The 15,040-nt window shown below is 47.1% G+C and overlaps 1 protein-coding gene across 2 annotated transcripts in view; it reads right to left on the reverse strand.

Moving 5' to 3' along the window:
- Positions 1 to 15,040, reverse strand: part of ROR2 (receptor tyrosine kinase like orphan receptor 2) — a gene marked incomplete at both ends in the record, with an annotated part of 217,350 nt that overhangs the window by 117,139 nt on the left and 85,171 nt on the right. The gene's annotated exons all lie outside the window — the stretch shown is intronic.

Raw genomic sequence — 15,040 nt, forward strand, 5'->3', positions numbered from 1 at the left:
AAAGCTCACCCACTTGACAAACATACAGGAATTCCTGATGAGTATACTTCCAGTGCTAACCCCAAACTCTGATGGGGTAGATTCAAATGAACATACAACCACCAAAGAAGGATTCTTTTATGTTAACAAAATAAAGCAAATGCTCTTAATTTAAAGCACAAAGTGCAAGAACTACATACATCAGACTTTTTAAAACACATACAACTTCTTCTATATTAGATGTCTCCAAACAATGTCAGAAGGCATTATACCTGCAGCTTGCTCTTGGGAGGGTCAGGAGGAATAAAAGTTCTTTGTCTCATTCTTATAACTCTTCTGAAGGTTTTAAACTCATTCAAAATTTTAAAAATTAGTCCACATATAAATATCTATTTTATCCTAAAATCAAATACAAAATAATGTCACAATGAAGGATTCTTAAATCAACTATACTGGGGTATAATTTACACACAGTAAAACACACCCATTTTAGAAGCACATCTTGGTGTATGTCGACAAATACAGACTGCACCACCACAAGCAGCCCTAAGAAGCAAGTGGCAAAAGAAGTGACCGCAGTGAGCTGGCACAGTCAGTCTCTAAGAACTGCTCCAGGCTGGGCAATTATGAAAACAGCTCACCAGGGTGGTAGAGGTGACAGGAGCCTAGGCCTAGGCCCACTGGTCATATCTGGAGTAGCTGGATCAAGTTAAGACTCAGACTCTTTGTCTTAAAAGTAAGAATGCTGTATAGTGGATTTTGACTTTGCTATGAACTGGGCTGTGTCCCCCTGAAAATCCATATGTTGAAGCTCTAGCCCCCAGTGTCCCTGTATTTGGAGATCGGGCCTGTGAGGAGGTGATAAAGGTTAAATGAGCCTGCAGGATGGGGCCCTGATCCCATAGGACTGTGCCCTTACAAGAAGAGGAAGAGACACCAGAGCTCTCTGCCATGTGAGGACACAGTGAGAAGGAGGACATCTGCAAGCCAGAAAGAGGGCCCTCACCAGAACACAACCATGCTGGCACCTTGATCTGGGACATCCAGCCTCTAGAGCTATGAGGAATAAATGTCAATTGTTTAAGCTGCCAGCTCTGTGGTGTTTTATTATAGCAGCCCAAGCTGACTGACACAGACTTTCTCTCAGCAGTAAAACCCTCTCCTTACAGGAAATCTCAAGTCAAACCTCACTATTCAACATGTGATGGATCTGAAACCCTCCTACACGTTGGTGGGAATGTAAATTGGTGCAGCCCCTATGGAGAACAGTATGGAGGTTCCTTAAAAAGTTAAAAACAGAGCTACCATATTATCCTGCAATCCCACTCCTGGGCAGTTATCCAAAGAAAACTCTAATTCGAAAAGACACATGCACCCCAATGTTCACAGCAACACTATTTACAATAGCCAAGGCACAGAAACAACCTAAATGTCTATCAACAGATGAATGGATAAAGAAGATGTGGTACATATATTCAATGGAATATTACTCAGCCATAAAAAAAGAATGAAATAATGCCATTTGCAGTAACATGGATGAACCTAAAGATTATCATACTAAGTAAAGTAAGTCAGACAGAAAGACAAATATCATATGATATTGCTTATATGTGGAATCTAAAAAAATGATACAAAGGAACTTATTTACAAAACAGAAAGACACTCACAGACATGGAAAACAAACTTATGGTTACCAAAAGGGAAAGGGGTGGAGCAGAAATAGGAGGATGGGATTAAAATATATACACTACTGTATATAAAATAAACAACAAGAACCTACTGTATAGCACAGGGAACTTGACTCAATATTGTAATAACCTATAATGGAAAAGAATCTAAAAATGAGTATACATATATATGTATAACTGAATCACTGTGCTGCACACCTGAAACTAACACAACATTGTAAATCAACTATATTTCAATAAAAATTAAAAAAAAAACACACACACGATGGATCTGCTCTATTCACGTGGGTGTGGGGCTTCGGTTTCAAGTCTTGCTGTCCCCTCCGTGGCTGAACCTCCTTTGAAGCCAGAGCTCCTGAGAACACCACCGGAAGTCTTTGAGATCGGGAGTGTCTTTGTAGTTTTTGCTCCCCTGCTTTCTAAGGAAGATGAGATACCTTCCCCTGGAAATCCTATGATCCAAATATCAACTAGTCTGGGGACATAACTAATGTGGCAGAAACTATGGGTCAAAGTGCATAAAGACCTGCTGAAGAAAAAGTGCCCTTCAGATACCAGGCCAACCATAGCACACAGCGTGCAGGTGCCATGGGGCAGAGCCTAGTGGACTTCCCAGGAGATGGAGGGAAGGGCAGCACAAACTGAGGGAAGAGCACGTGCAAAAGCACCAAGATACAAAATGTCATGGGGTTGGAGTAGGGAATGGAGAAGGTGGGAGGTGAGTCCAGGCAGGGAGGCAGAAGCTATGCAAGAGTCTGGACTTGAAGTGGGCATGCCCCCTTCCTTCCCAAAAGTATACCGGGGTTACTATGGCCCAATGGGCCCCATGAGCCCAGGCCCCACAACAGACAAATGGGATGAGTTTCAAGGTGTCAGCCAGAGCTAGCCCTGTGAACAGCAGGGGTGTGCTGGGCCCTGGAAGGGAGCATTGTCCCACTCAGATGGGCTCTACGCCAAGGGCTCCAGTGGTGGAGGCACCGTACCTGACCGCTGTGGGAGGCCACTGTGCCTCCCTCCTGGGCCCTCTCATTCATCCTGAGGCCTGTGTTAACCTCAGCAGGCAGGGCTACTGTCTCTCTGAGCTCCAGGAGGTCGTTTCAGGGACCAATCTATTGCTAAGTACTTAATATTTGCTAAGTACCTGTGACCCTATGCCTCTCTGCAACACAGCCCAAAATGGAAGGCTGTGTTTCATACCACAAAGAAGCCCAAATGTGCCCCTGGAAGGGGCTCCCAAACCTATTTCCCCCTCTCTCAGTCAGCTCAGGCTGCCATAACAGAAACCATAGATAGGCAGCTTGAACAACATTTACTTCTCACAGTTCTGGAGTCTGGAGTCCAAGACCAAGGTGCTGGTAGATTCAGTTCCTGGTGAGAACTCTCTTCCTGGCTTCCATACAGCTGTCTTCTCATGATGGAGAGAGAGCTCTGTTGTCTCTTCCTCTTCTCTTAAGGGCACTAATCCCATTGCAGGGACCCCACTCACATGACCTCATCTAAACCTAATCACCTCCCAAAGGCCCCATCTCCCAATACTATCACAGTGGGGGTCGGGGCTTCAACATGTGGATTTGGGGAGGCAGACATTCCATCCACAGCACCCCCTTGTAGGCAGCCTCCAAGGACGCCAGAGGAGACAATGTGAGAGGCAACAAACAAAGCGACAAGTCCAGTCTTTAAACATAAGTCTGAACAGACAAGACCCAACTCTGCTAAATCACATCTGTCCTCCAGAGCTGCTTTTCTCCTTTCCTTGTCAGGTGTCCTGAGAGTGGGGGTGGAAGATCAGGTGAGAATACCCCCTGCACAGGGTGGACCCTGCTCCTTCCATCCGAGGGGCTGCTGCTGAGCAGGAAGACATCCTTCATGTCTTTGCCGCCACCAAAAACTACACTCCCCAGAGCTCAAGTTCCGCTCAGCTGGACGCAAGTCGGTCTTTGATCTTGAAAGAAGCACACAGACTCACTCTCCAGCATGGGAAGTACATAGGCACTGGCTTCAGCAGAACTCCTAGGCTAGCCCCCCCGCCCCCCCAAGCAGTGTCGAAACTGCCTCAAAATGTAAAACAGATGAGTCTTTTAAAGAAAAAGTTATTTCTATTGTGGAATCATTCAGAGAAAGCAGAAACCTGAGGTTTATCACCTGGGGCACAAAACCAGTGATACTCGAGTCTTCTCACAGTGAAGGGGCAGATGTGTTTTATGGAAAGTAAAACACGGAAATGTGTTGGTTTGATTCTATTTCTTGATTTCTCTTTCCATTAATGGATGCATGTCGGTGTTCACGATCAAGGGAAAATGCCATTCAAGAAGCCCGGAGAAGGGCTCTTTCCTGAGAATCCCCCCGAAGGTCAAGATTAAGAGCGAGGTGGCTCAGGTAATTAAACCAGCGGGGTAGGCTGTATCGAAACTGCTGGCTTTTCAGAAAGGTGTGGACATCTGTGTGTCTACCCATCCCGAGACTCGAGGAGATGCGGACTTGGATACATGGGGCCTCTGCTCAGGGTGGCCATCCACTCTCCTCACCAGTCTCCCTGAAGAGTTATTATCTCAATAACAGCAGGACATAAGGCTGTAGTCCATAATATCATGTGGACTCGTGTTGGCCTACAGTTGAGGACATTTTTATAATAATCTCCAAATAATACATGAAGGAAAGAAACGCATTATGTAATACTTTTGTGTTCCAAGACTTTTAAAGCAGTTGCAACTCTAAGAAGTATTCTTTTCTAGGGAAATCAGAATTCTTAACACTCTACCCTTGAGAACTGAGAATTCAAGTCCACAGCCACCACCGTCCACAAGCTCACCCACGTGTCCACATTCAAGGAGACACAGCTGATTATAGGACGGCTGCTCACTGTGCGAGGAGATCACTTTGGTCAACCTTACTGTGATTTCGTGTGATTTCAGGAGCATCAGAGAAACGGTGCCCATGACATGACCTCCCCTTCTCATCCCCAGCACAGTCATGCAGCACTCCCAGGCTTCTCTTGATGTCAATGCTGAGAGTCCCAGGGCAGGGAAAGAGAACAAGAGACCAGCCGCAGGGACCCAAGAGACGGAGATAAATTTCGACATGAAAAATATCTCAACAGACGAGCCAGCTGGTATTGGCGGTGAGAAAACGCAATGCAAATCTCTGAGCGTGACCAAGTGCTTCCAGGCTCTGCTCTTCAACCCGGCAGTTAGGACTAATGTTTGCAAGGAAACCCACCCGCTACAAAGAGCTGTAGCTCCAGCCTGGGTCCCCACACCAGCCACATAGCCGAGTTCATGAAGAACCCATAGTCCAAGGACCAAGTTCACTGTCTTCAAGAACCCACACTGGTGGGTGATCACCACAGAATATTTGACCTTTTGCTTCAAAGAAGATGCCCTTGGTTTTCTAACTTTCTTTTACACTATTCAAGGAGTATGTGAATACGCTGCCCACCCCGAGTCACGCTGGTAGATAAAGCTGAATGAAGTCCACTCAAGCCCATCTCCCCAGACACAACCAGTTTGTGCTTTATGCTTCCAAGTTTTTCTCTACCTATAGAAATATGTTGTTTTGAGTGTAGTTCTTCCCTGAAATAGCATCACTGTACACATGCTACTTTGCAAATGAGTTCTGTTCACTGAGCCATGACCTTTGAGGTTAGAGCCACCTCCAATTTTCCATTTCATTCATAGGGGATGTATAATATTCCCTAATATGAATATGCCATGTTTGTGAGTTTGTTCTTGCTTTTTCACCATGTCCAAAACAATAAACAGTTAATGTTTCTTCTTCTCTCTCCTCAACAGCACTGCCATGAATATCCCGTACATGCTCCTCTGTGCTCCAGGCTCAGTGAGTCTGGAAGGCAAGCCCAAGTCCATGGGGATACACGGTGCTGATTTTAAGAAACATGGCTCATTGCCCTCCAAAATGGAGGCACCAATCTATACTCCAGTTTATCAAAATGCCCATTTCCCCACACCCTCACTAGCCCTTAGTGAACTCTTTAAACCTTGCCAAAATGATGGCTAAAGATCATAACTTATTTTATGTTTCCTAGTACTAGTGTAGTAGACGGAATAATGGCCCACCAAAGATGTCCACAGCCTAATCCCCAGAACCTATGAATATGTTACCTTACATGGCAAAAGGGATTAAATTAAGGATCTTGAGATGGGGAGATGATCCTGGATTATCTGGGGGTGTCCAGTGTCATAATCAGGATCCTTACAAGAGGGAGATAAGAGGGTTAAAAAAGGCAATGTGAGACGATGAACCAGAGGGAGAGAGACTGGAAGATGCTCTACTGCTGGCTTTGAAGATGGAGGAAGGGGCCACAAGCCAACGAATGTGGGAGACTCTAGAAGCAGAAAAGGCAAGGAAACCGATTCTCCCCTGGAGACTCCAGCAGGAGCACAGCACACACTGATCCATTTTAATATCTGACCTCCAGAACTAAAAAAGAATAGATCTGGGGCTTCCCTGGTGGCACAGTGGTTGAGCCTGCCTGCCAATGCAGGGGACACGGGTTTGAGCCCTGGTCCGGGAAGATCCCACATGCCGTGGAGCAACTAAGCCCGCGTGCCACAACTACTGAGCCTGCACTCTAGAGTCCCCAAGCCACAACTACTGAGCCCGCGTGCCACAACTACTGAAGCCTGCATGCCTAGAACCCGTGCTCTGCAACAAGAGAAGCCAGCACAATGAGAAGCCTGCGCACTGCAACGAAGAGCAGCCCCCGCTCGCTGCAACTAGAGAAAGCCCGCAGACAGCAACAAAGACCCAATGCAGCCATAAATAAATAAATAAATAAATCTATTGAAAAAAAAAAAAAGAATAGATCTGTGTTGCTTTAAGCTACTAAGTTTATGGTACTTATTACAGCAGCAATAAGAAAATAATACAACTACTGAGGATAAGCATTTTTTCTAAATTTACTGGCTATTTTTATATTCTTTTCTATAAATTCCTTTTTTCATATCCTTTGCCCAGTTAATCTTCTTATGAAGATTTCTCAATCGTTCTATTATGGTCTTCATTGACTTATGAATTCCCTACTTGTCATAAACAAATTCTCATATCGTTTTTTTGGTGACTGGTGTAAAGAAGGTGTCTCATATGATATTTTCCCAAAGGCACATTCAATTATTTCAACACTATTTATTTAAAAAAATCATTATTTCCCCCACTCATTTGAAAAGGCACGTTTATCATCTAATAAATTTCCATATATTCCATGGGTCTGTTAATTGATTATTCTCTTCCTTTGATCTATTTGTCTAGTTAATCACTATAACACATTGTGATATCAGATAGAGCAAGGATCCCATTAGGTTTTCTATTTCAAAATTACCTTGGCTCTTCTTACTAATTTTCAATTCTACACAGATTTTAGAAACAGCAAGCCAAATTCTATAAAATAACTTACCAGGGTACTAAATAGAACTGCATTAAGTTAATATGTTAATTTCAAGAGCACTGATGTCCCATTCAAACAAATGGATTTCCCTTTCCAGTTCTTTTAATCTTTCATACCCTTCAGTGAAGTCAGAGCTGTTGCACATTTCTTACTAAGGTGATTCCTGGGTATCTGATTGGTTTTGTTGCTACTGTGAACAGGATTATTTCCCATCCCGTGTTCTCACAGTTTTCTGCAAGTAAACAAAAATGATACTGATGTTTCTAAGTTGATCCTGAATCCAGCCAACTTGCCATATTTCCCCTTATTAGTTCTAAGATGTTCAACTGAATTCCTTGCATGTTCTATACATAGAAAATTGAACCAACTGCAATTAGTTTCAGTTTTATCACTTAAAAAATGTATACTTAGTGGTTTCCCTGGTGGCGCAGTGGTCGAGAGTCCGCCTGCCGATGCAGGGGACACGGGTTCGTGCCCCGGTCCGGGAAGATCCCACATGCCTCGGAGCGGCTGGGCCCGTGAGCCATGGCCGCTGAGCCTGCGCGTCCGGAGCCTGTTGCTCCGCAACGGGAGAGGCCACAACAGTGAGAGGCCCGCGTACCGCAAAAAAAAAAAAAAAAAAAAAAAAGTATACTTATTGTTTGCTACATTTAACTTTGTCTTGGAGAAATTAGCCTCTTTACAACCTCCTAGTGTTCTTGACACTAGTTTCACCTCTCACAATAGTGGATATGACTATCATACAACCATCCCACGTGTGATGGGAAGTAAAGTAACTAATTCCATCCCAGGAGGTGGAGGGGGAGTAAATTCAAGATATATTGTGATGATTTATATCCCAATAATATGAGATGATTTCCTTAAAGAGGTGTGGTAGGCAGAATTTTATCCCCAAATGCAGGAAATGTGAGCACATCTAAAAGGAGGTGAGAAGAATTCAGTTGAAAGGGCAGGGTTATAAACAAATGAAATCAATGCAAGAAGACATGATGGTCCATAAGAAGGCAGAAAGGGATGGAGCCATGAAGTAAGTGGAGGAACTGTCCTTCAAAAAAGAAAAGAAATCACTCCTGTCCTAATAGGAAGAGAGAGGACAGGATGCTGGTAGGATGTAGACCAAGAACTGGAGGGATTTCCCTTCTAAAGCTTTCTTTAGTGTCTGTGAATTAAAAGGCAGGAACGCCTGAAGAGATGAAAGGAAAGGGAGATTTCTACCATCAAAGTGAAGCTGGTCTCAGTCACCCATCACAACAGCCTGCTTGATTTGCAGCACATCATTTCACACCGTCTACTATTTGTCCACCTGCTTATTGCCTTTCTCACTCCCTCTTGAATATGAGCTCCTTCAGGGCACTTGAGAAATGCTGGTTGAGTCAATGGTTAAACTTTGGGGAGCACAGGAGGATGAGCTCTCAAGCCAACGGTGAGTCTGCCAAAGCGTGAGAGCCCAGCTGGGGGCACTGATCACCAGCCAATGGGGTTGACCACGCTACCCTGTGGGATGCCCTCCAGCTGTCTCAAAGACTACAGTCAGCTGGGCTCCTCCAGGGCTGGGTCTCACCAGATGATGCCAGGACTAAATGAGCAGAGGCTACAAGTGTGAAGACCTGGAGAAAGAGTACTGAAAGGTGACCATGTGCCATAAACAGGTAGGATAGTGGTCACTCGGTGAACAGGTAAGTGGTGACCATGCCATGAATAGGTAGGGTGAGCCAGAAGCTCCTGTGAGGCAGAAGGAAAGGAGGCTTTTCTCAGATAAGAGAGCTTCAGAGGTGTCAGCACCTGGGGTAGATGAAGGACAGGGTCCCTGGAGATGAGTAAGTCCAGGCCCCAGACATCAGGATGTCAGGTGAGCCATCCACATGGATGAACTTCTCAGACAAGTGACACAGTGACAAAACCGAAGACACTGCAGTCCACCTTCCTTCCCTCCACTACCCTCTAATCATCAGAAGCAGGAGACTCAGGGGGGCATAGCGTTAGGGGTGGCAGGGCCCACTCAGGAGCTCTGCAGAGTGGTGACCACCCCTAGGTCCTCCCCCATCTATCCTCAGCCCAGGGTCCTGGTTGCTGATTCAAGAGGACAGGAAGTGTCCCACTCGACATTCTGTCACATGAATCAATGACACATGAACTGATACTGTGTCAGGAAAGCGTGAACAGCCGAGTTCTGTCAAATTCCACGCATTAATATGCATTTCGGTCTGGCAGTGCCGTGGGGCCCATATTGAATATGTAAAAGGACAGAGACATAGAAGACGATAGAAAGGGTAAATGTGAGCAAAACAAGGATTTTTTGAGATGCGGATGAACAAGGTACCTCCTAGCCAAGATCTGCAGTTTCTATTGTACGTTGGGTTCCTCGAGAAGCCAACTCAGAGACAAGAATTTGAGGGCAAGTGGTATATTTGGGGAATGACCCCAGGTGGCCCTGTAAGGGAAAACTGTTTCTCTACTCACAATACTTCCAACACAGAATGTGTTGGGGTATCTTCCCCCCATCAACTAATTCTCCAACTCTCTGGACACCAACTGGGTGTCCCATATTTAATTCAATTCTCACATCATCTGCCTAGAGACTCCGCAAGATACTCTCACTTCAGATCGCCAGTCGCAAGTATTGGGTCCCCTGGGTAGCCACGCTTCTGTCCAACTTGGCTGCAAAGCCAGGGGTTCTACATCCCTCCCCTCAGACTTGATAATATGCTAGAACCACTCGCAAAACTCAGGGAAATATTTACTCACATTTACCAGTTTATTATACAGAATACAGGTGAACAACCAGAGGAAGAGAGGCACGTAGGGTGAGGTCCAGAAGGGACCTGAGCCTAGGAGCTTCTGTCCCCATGGAGTTGGGGTGTGCCACCCTCATAGCACATGGATTTGTGCATCAACCCAGAAGCTCTCCAAACCCTGTAGTTCAGGGATTTTTAGGGAGGATTCATCTTGTCGGCAGGATAAATCACTAACTCAATCTCTAGCCCCTGTCCTCTCCCCAGGGGGTGGGGGTGAGGCTGCAATTTCCAAACTTCTAATCACCGCTTGGTGTTCCTGGTGACCAGCCCTCATCCTGAAGCTATCCAGGAGCCCACCACAAGTCACCTCATTGGAACAAAAGATGCTCCTATCACCCAGGAAATTCCAAGGGATTTAGGAGCTCTGTATCAGGAAATGGGTTCAAAGACCAAATACTGGAACAAAAGATGCTAGCACCCCTGTCACTCAGGACATGACCCAGGTTTTAGGAGCTCTGTGTCAGGAACCAGGTGCAGAGACCAAATCTATACCGGTTATATCACATCCTGGTAGTGGAGTAGGAAAGAGGGAGACCAGATGGAAGCCCACCCAGGTGAGATGATGAGCAGGTTACACCCCTGGAGGCTGTGCAATCATACATGACGGAACTGACCCACCTAATGGGTAAGGCAGTTGGCATATTTCTTTACTAGGTCCTGGTCATTGCTGGTGGAGGGCTGCTGGAGGCCGGGTGTATGTGCTAACTCCCCACACCTCCAGGGTACCTTATCTGTGGGCCAGGGTGACTAGCCAGAAAAGGCCTACGGCAGAGTCGCAAGGGCTTGGAGTCAGCAGCCTGCATGACATGGGAGGGAGGCAGGGCAGATACCAACTGGCAACACTGGCTACTACATAATTACTGGCCTTGCACTTTCCTTGTCACATATATGCTCTGTGGCTACTGACATTCTGTATGAAGATGCTACTCATTTGCAAAGTCTTGACTGCAGAGTAATAAAGCGATGATTTTTCTTCACTTTAATCTCTCAGTGAAGGTGATCTCACTTTATATCACTTCCCGATTATTTAAATCAAGAAATTAAGATCAAGCGTCCTCTTTTAAGGAACCCAAGTCACATGACAGAATTGCAAGTTTCATAATCTAAAGGCACTTGATCCTCTGTGGCCTCCAACAAGAACTAGTAAAGGCTTTATTTTAAAAACTGTAATTAGTAGTGACGACTCAAATATTTTAGAAGAGGCAAATGAAAACACATATTAATAGGTTATAATCACAACTGATATTTCTAAAATACTTAAAACCTTGTTTTCAGAAGAACAGAATTATCCTCAAGTTACTATTCCTTCCTTGAGAACACAAAATTGAGTTCAACTGCTTTTAAAAGTAAGTTATCACCCACTCTCCCATCCCCCAAAGGAGGGCTTACCTTTCTACCAGGTAGGCGGCAGCTGGGCCCTCACTTACATTGGCCCCTCAGTTCTGAAGTGCTGTCAGCTGTTCTCTGGGTCCAGGAAGCTCCTACTAGATTACTAAAAATTTATCTTAAAGTCAACCCCATTCTCACATGTGACAAGAGAGCAATGTTCCCAGAAGGCTCAATAAAAATCCCTGGGCCTTTTTTCCCGCTGGTGCTTCTGGACCAAGACACGGAGAACGTCCCTGTGTGCAGAGTTGAGCTGTTGGACAGGACTCAATCCAGAGAGGCCTTCTGCCCCAGGGCATGGTATTCAGGCCACCCTACATCTCCGCCAGGCCCCGGGCCATGGTCAGAATGTCATGCAGACCCTGAAGTCCAAACACCCAGGCTGGCAGGGATTCCCTCCTTAAGAAAGGAAAGGGAGAAGGTTCGTCTCCCACAGCACTGGAATGGGCACCTTCCCTCAGAAGTTGTGACTGCACTCCCATGAGTTTCCTGCAACCAGATGGCAGGGGAAGGTCTAAGAGGTAGGCGGGTCTCAGGCTAACAGGTGGACGGGACCCCAGAACTGTCAGCTGCATCAGGGCGGAGGCACTGCGTGCCAGTGCCAGCACGTGTAGTGCGCAGGGAGCATTGGCTAAGACAAACCCGACATCCTTCCCCGCTCCCTGTATCGCCCTTCCCTGGACACTGACCCAGGCCTCCTCCCCGGTCCAGAGGCAGACCCTGTTTACACAGACACGCACAGAGGGACGACCAGGTTGAGGACGCAGGGAGAAGGGTCTACAAGGCACGGAGAGAGGCCTCAGAAGGAACCAGCCCTGCTGATAATTTGATTTCCAGCCTCCAGAACTCAGACAAAAAATGTCTGTTGTTTAAGCTGCCCAGTCTGTGGTACCTTTCGTGGCAGCCCGAGCTGACTGATATAATGCCGCAGTCTGGGGCCTCACAGCCCTAAAACAGGCATCCCATAACAACAGTGATAATTCCCAACATATGATGGGTGCCTGCTGTTCTGAGCGCTTCACTCATTCAATCACTGCCACGACTCCCCGCGATGGGTATTATTTTTATCATCCACAGTAGACAGAGGAAGAAAATCAGCCATTCTCTGCTGAAGTCACTCACCCAGGCTCAGCCTACGGGTAAGTGTCAGGGCCAGGGTTGGGGCTCAGGCTGTGAGGCTCCAGAACGCATGCTCACACCTGGCCCCTAAAACGGCCCCTTAGTCAGGGGGCCCAGGGCACACTCTTGCATGGTTGTGGCAGAATGGGGCCTGGACGACAGCCCCCAACCCTGCTCCTGACTTCACTGGTGACCATCACCCCTCCTCAGGCACACCCCCCTCCTCCCCGCGTCTGGCTCTGTAGGTCTGGGACTTCAGGGCTCTGTGTCTCAGTGTTCTAAGCACCCCACACAGATCACAGAAGCCATTTCATGAGCGTCAGCAAGCTCGTCTTCCCTTCTGCTGCAAGACCATCCCACCTGGCAGTCTTGACCTCGCTCAGCCAAGTTCTCAGGGACCCCTTAGCTCCTGGTCCCTGCAAGAAGTGAGGGCTTTGTGACCTCCCAGGTGGCATCGCGACCCTTGCAGTGTCACCTGTATGAGTCAGCCTGGCCAGCTCTGAGTCAGCTAGAAGCACGCTCTTCACAAACGTCCACGCGGACACAGAAGGGGGCTGGCGGGCCCCACGGGGAAGGGTCTTTATGAGCTGGGCTGTGGCACACAGGCGGCTCACTGTGCCTGAGTTAACACCGTGGGCATAGTGCCTCGGGGCAGGGCTGGGGCCGGTGGGTTGATAGACTGCTGTGCCCATGACCTTGGGTCATCCCAGGCAGCACCAGGCAGGCACATCCCCACTGCGGCCGATCTGTCCCTCTGGAGGCCGGTTCCCGGCCGGGCGCCGGATGCACAGGGCCGGTCTTGTTTCCCTGCAGGTTCAACAATCTGGTTTTCATTGAGTGGAGTTTGGAGGGCTCTCCCACCACATTTTTCTTTAATTATGATAAAAGAGAGTAACTTAATCAAGCATAAATCCTGTTGAAATGAACATGAGAAAATAAAGGGGTGAACGTGGAAAAGGGGGGTAGATGTTACGCCCACAGATCCTCTGGATTTCAGAGGAAGCCAGCGTGTAGCCGCCAAGCCCAGTAAATACAAACGAAGGCTGGTTCCCACTCAGAACCCAGCCCTAATCCTGCACAGGAAGAGAAAACAAAGGCAGTCTGAGCCCTACTTGATGGCGGCACTGGGGAGCAAAGACAACGTCCACCTAGGCCGTACCTAAGGGGAGGACCTGTTTTCCTACAGCCCCCAACCTGGGCTCCTGTACCCGCCAGGGCTGACCCGGGGAGGGCAGCGACTGTCAGCAGCCCCCCTGGGCAATGGAAAAGGACGCACACGCACTCACATGCACACACACGCAACTGCACTTGCATACACGTATGTACATGTACACATTCACACACATGCACGCACACCTGCACAGGTACGTGTGCACACGTTTGAACACATTCATGGTTATGTGTCTGTGTTCATACAGCCTACAGAGCACTGGCTCCCAAAGTGCCTGCCACCAGCAGCAGCCTCAGGAAGTCCTTAGAAATGCGTAATCTCAGCCCCTCCCCCAAACCTACAGAATCCAATACACTGAGGGCAGGACTGAACAATCTGTATCTAACAAGCCTCCAGGCTAAAGGTTGAGAACCACCACTCTGTAGAGCAGGTCTTATTCATACAGAGGCAAAGTACTGGTTTAAAAAACAATAGAGCCATTCACACAACTGAATATTATTCAGCATAAAACGAAATGAACTATCTAGCCATGAAAACACAAGGAGGAAACTAAAATGTACATTACTAAGTAAAAGAAGCCAATCTGAAAAGGCTACGTACTGTATGATTTCAACGATAGGACATTCTGGAAAAGGTAAAATTATAGAGATAGTAAAAGATCAGTGATTGCCAGGGGTCGTGGGTAAGGGGTTAACAGGTGAAGCACAGCACTTTTAGGGCAGCGAAACTACTCTGTATGATACCGTAATGATGGATACATGTCTTTATACATTTATCGAAAGCCACAGAATGCACACCACCAAGAGCGAAGCCTAATGTAAACTATGGGCTTTGAGTGACGATGTGTCACTGTAGGTTCATCGACTGTAATACACCAGCCTGGTGGGGATATTGATGGTGGAGGAGACTGTAGGCGGTGGGCCGGGAGGTATATGGGAAATCTCTGAACCTTCCACACAAAGTATCTGTGAACCTAAAACTGCTCTAAAAACAAAGTCCATTTACATTCAAAACAAATAAGAGAGCGATTTTATGACTTCCCTGAAGAACACATTTTGTGCTCACAGGCAGTAATGATAACAAGAGCACTTAGTGTTTCCGCAAGGCCTCCCCACAGCATGCCTGTCCTAACCACTGACTCATTCCAATTCATTTACCTTCACAATGACCCTTTGAGGCTAGTGCCAGCATCTCGCCTTACAGGTAAGGAAACTGTAGCACAGAAAGGTTGAATAACTTGCCCAAGATCACACAGCTAGTGAGGGACAGAACCACTGGGTAGGTCCCAGTGTCCACCTCCTAAACACACAACTATGGTGAGCACTGCGAAGGACACAGTGCTGCCTCCCAGTGTCACCACTGAGGAGAGATGAAGGACAGATGCTAGAGAGGCCGGAGAGGCAGGGGGCTCAGGAGCCTACAGCCCTGGGTCCAAGGCCAAGGTCAGGCTGGGGCAGGTCAGTCAAGGAGAAATTTGGTGACCCACAAGGAGATCCAGTGC

The sequence above is a fragment of the Leucopleurus acutus genome (assembly GCF_964270905.1).
Source record: "Leucopleurus acutus genome assembly, chromosome: 7".
In the NCBI taxonomy this organism is placed as follows: Eukaryota; Metazoa; Chordata; class Mammalia; order Artiodactyla; family Delphinidae; genus Leucopleurus; species Leucopleurus acutus.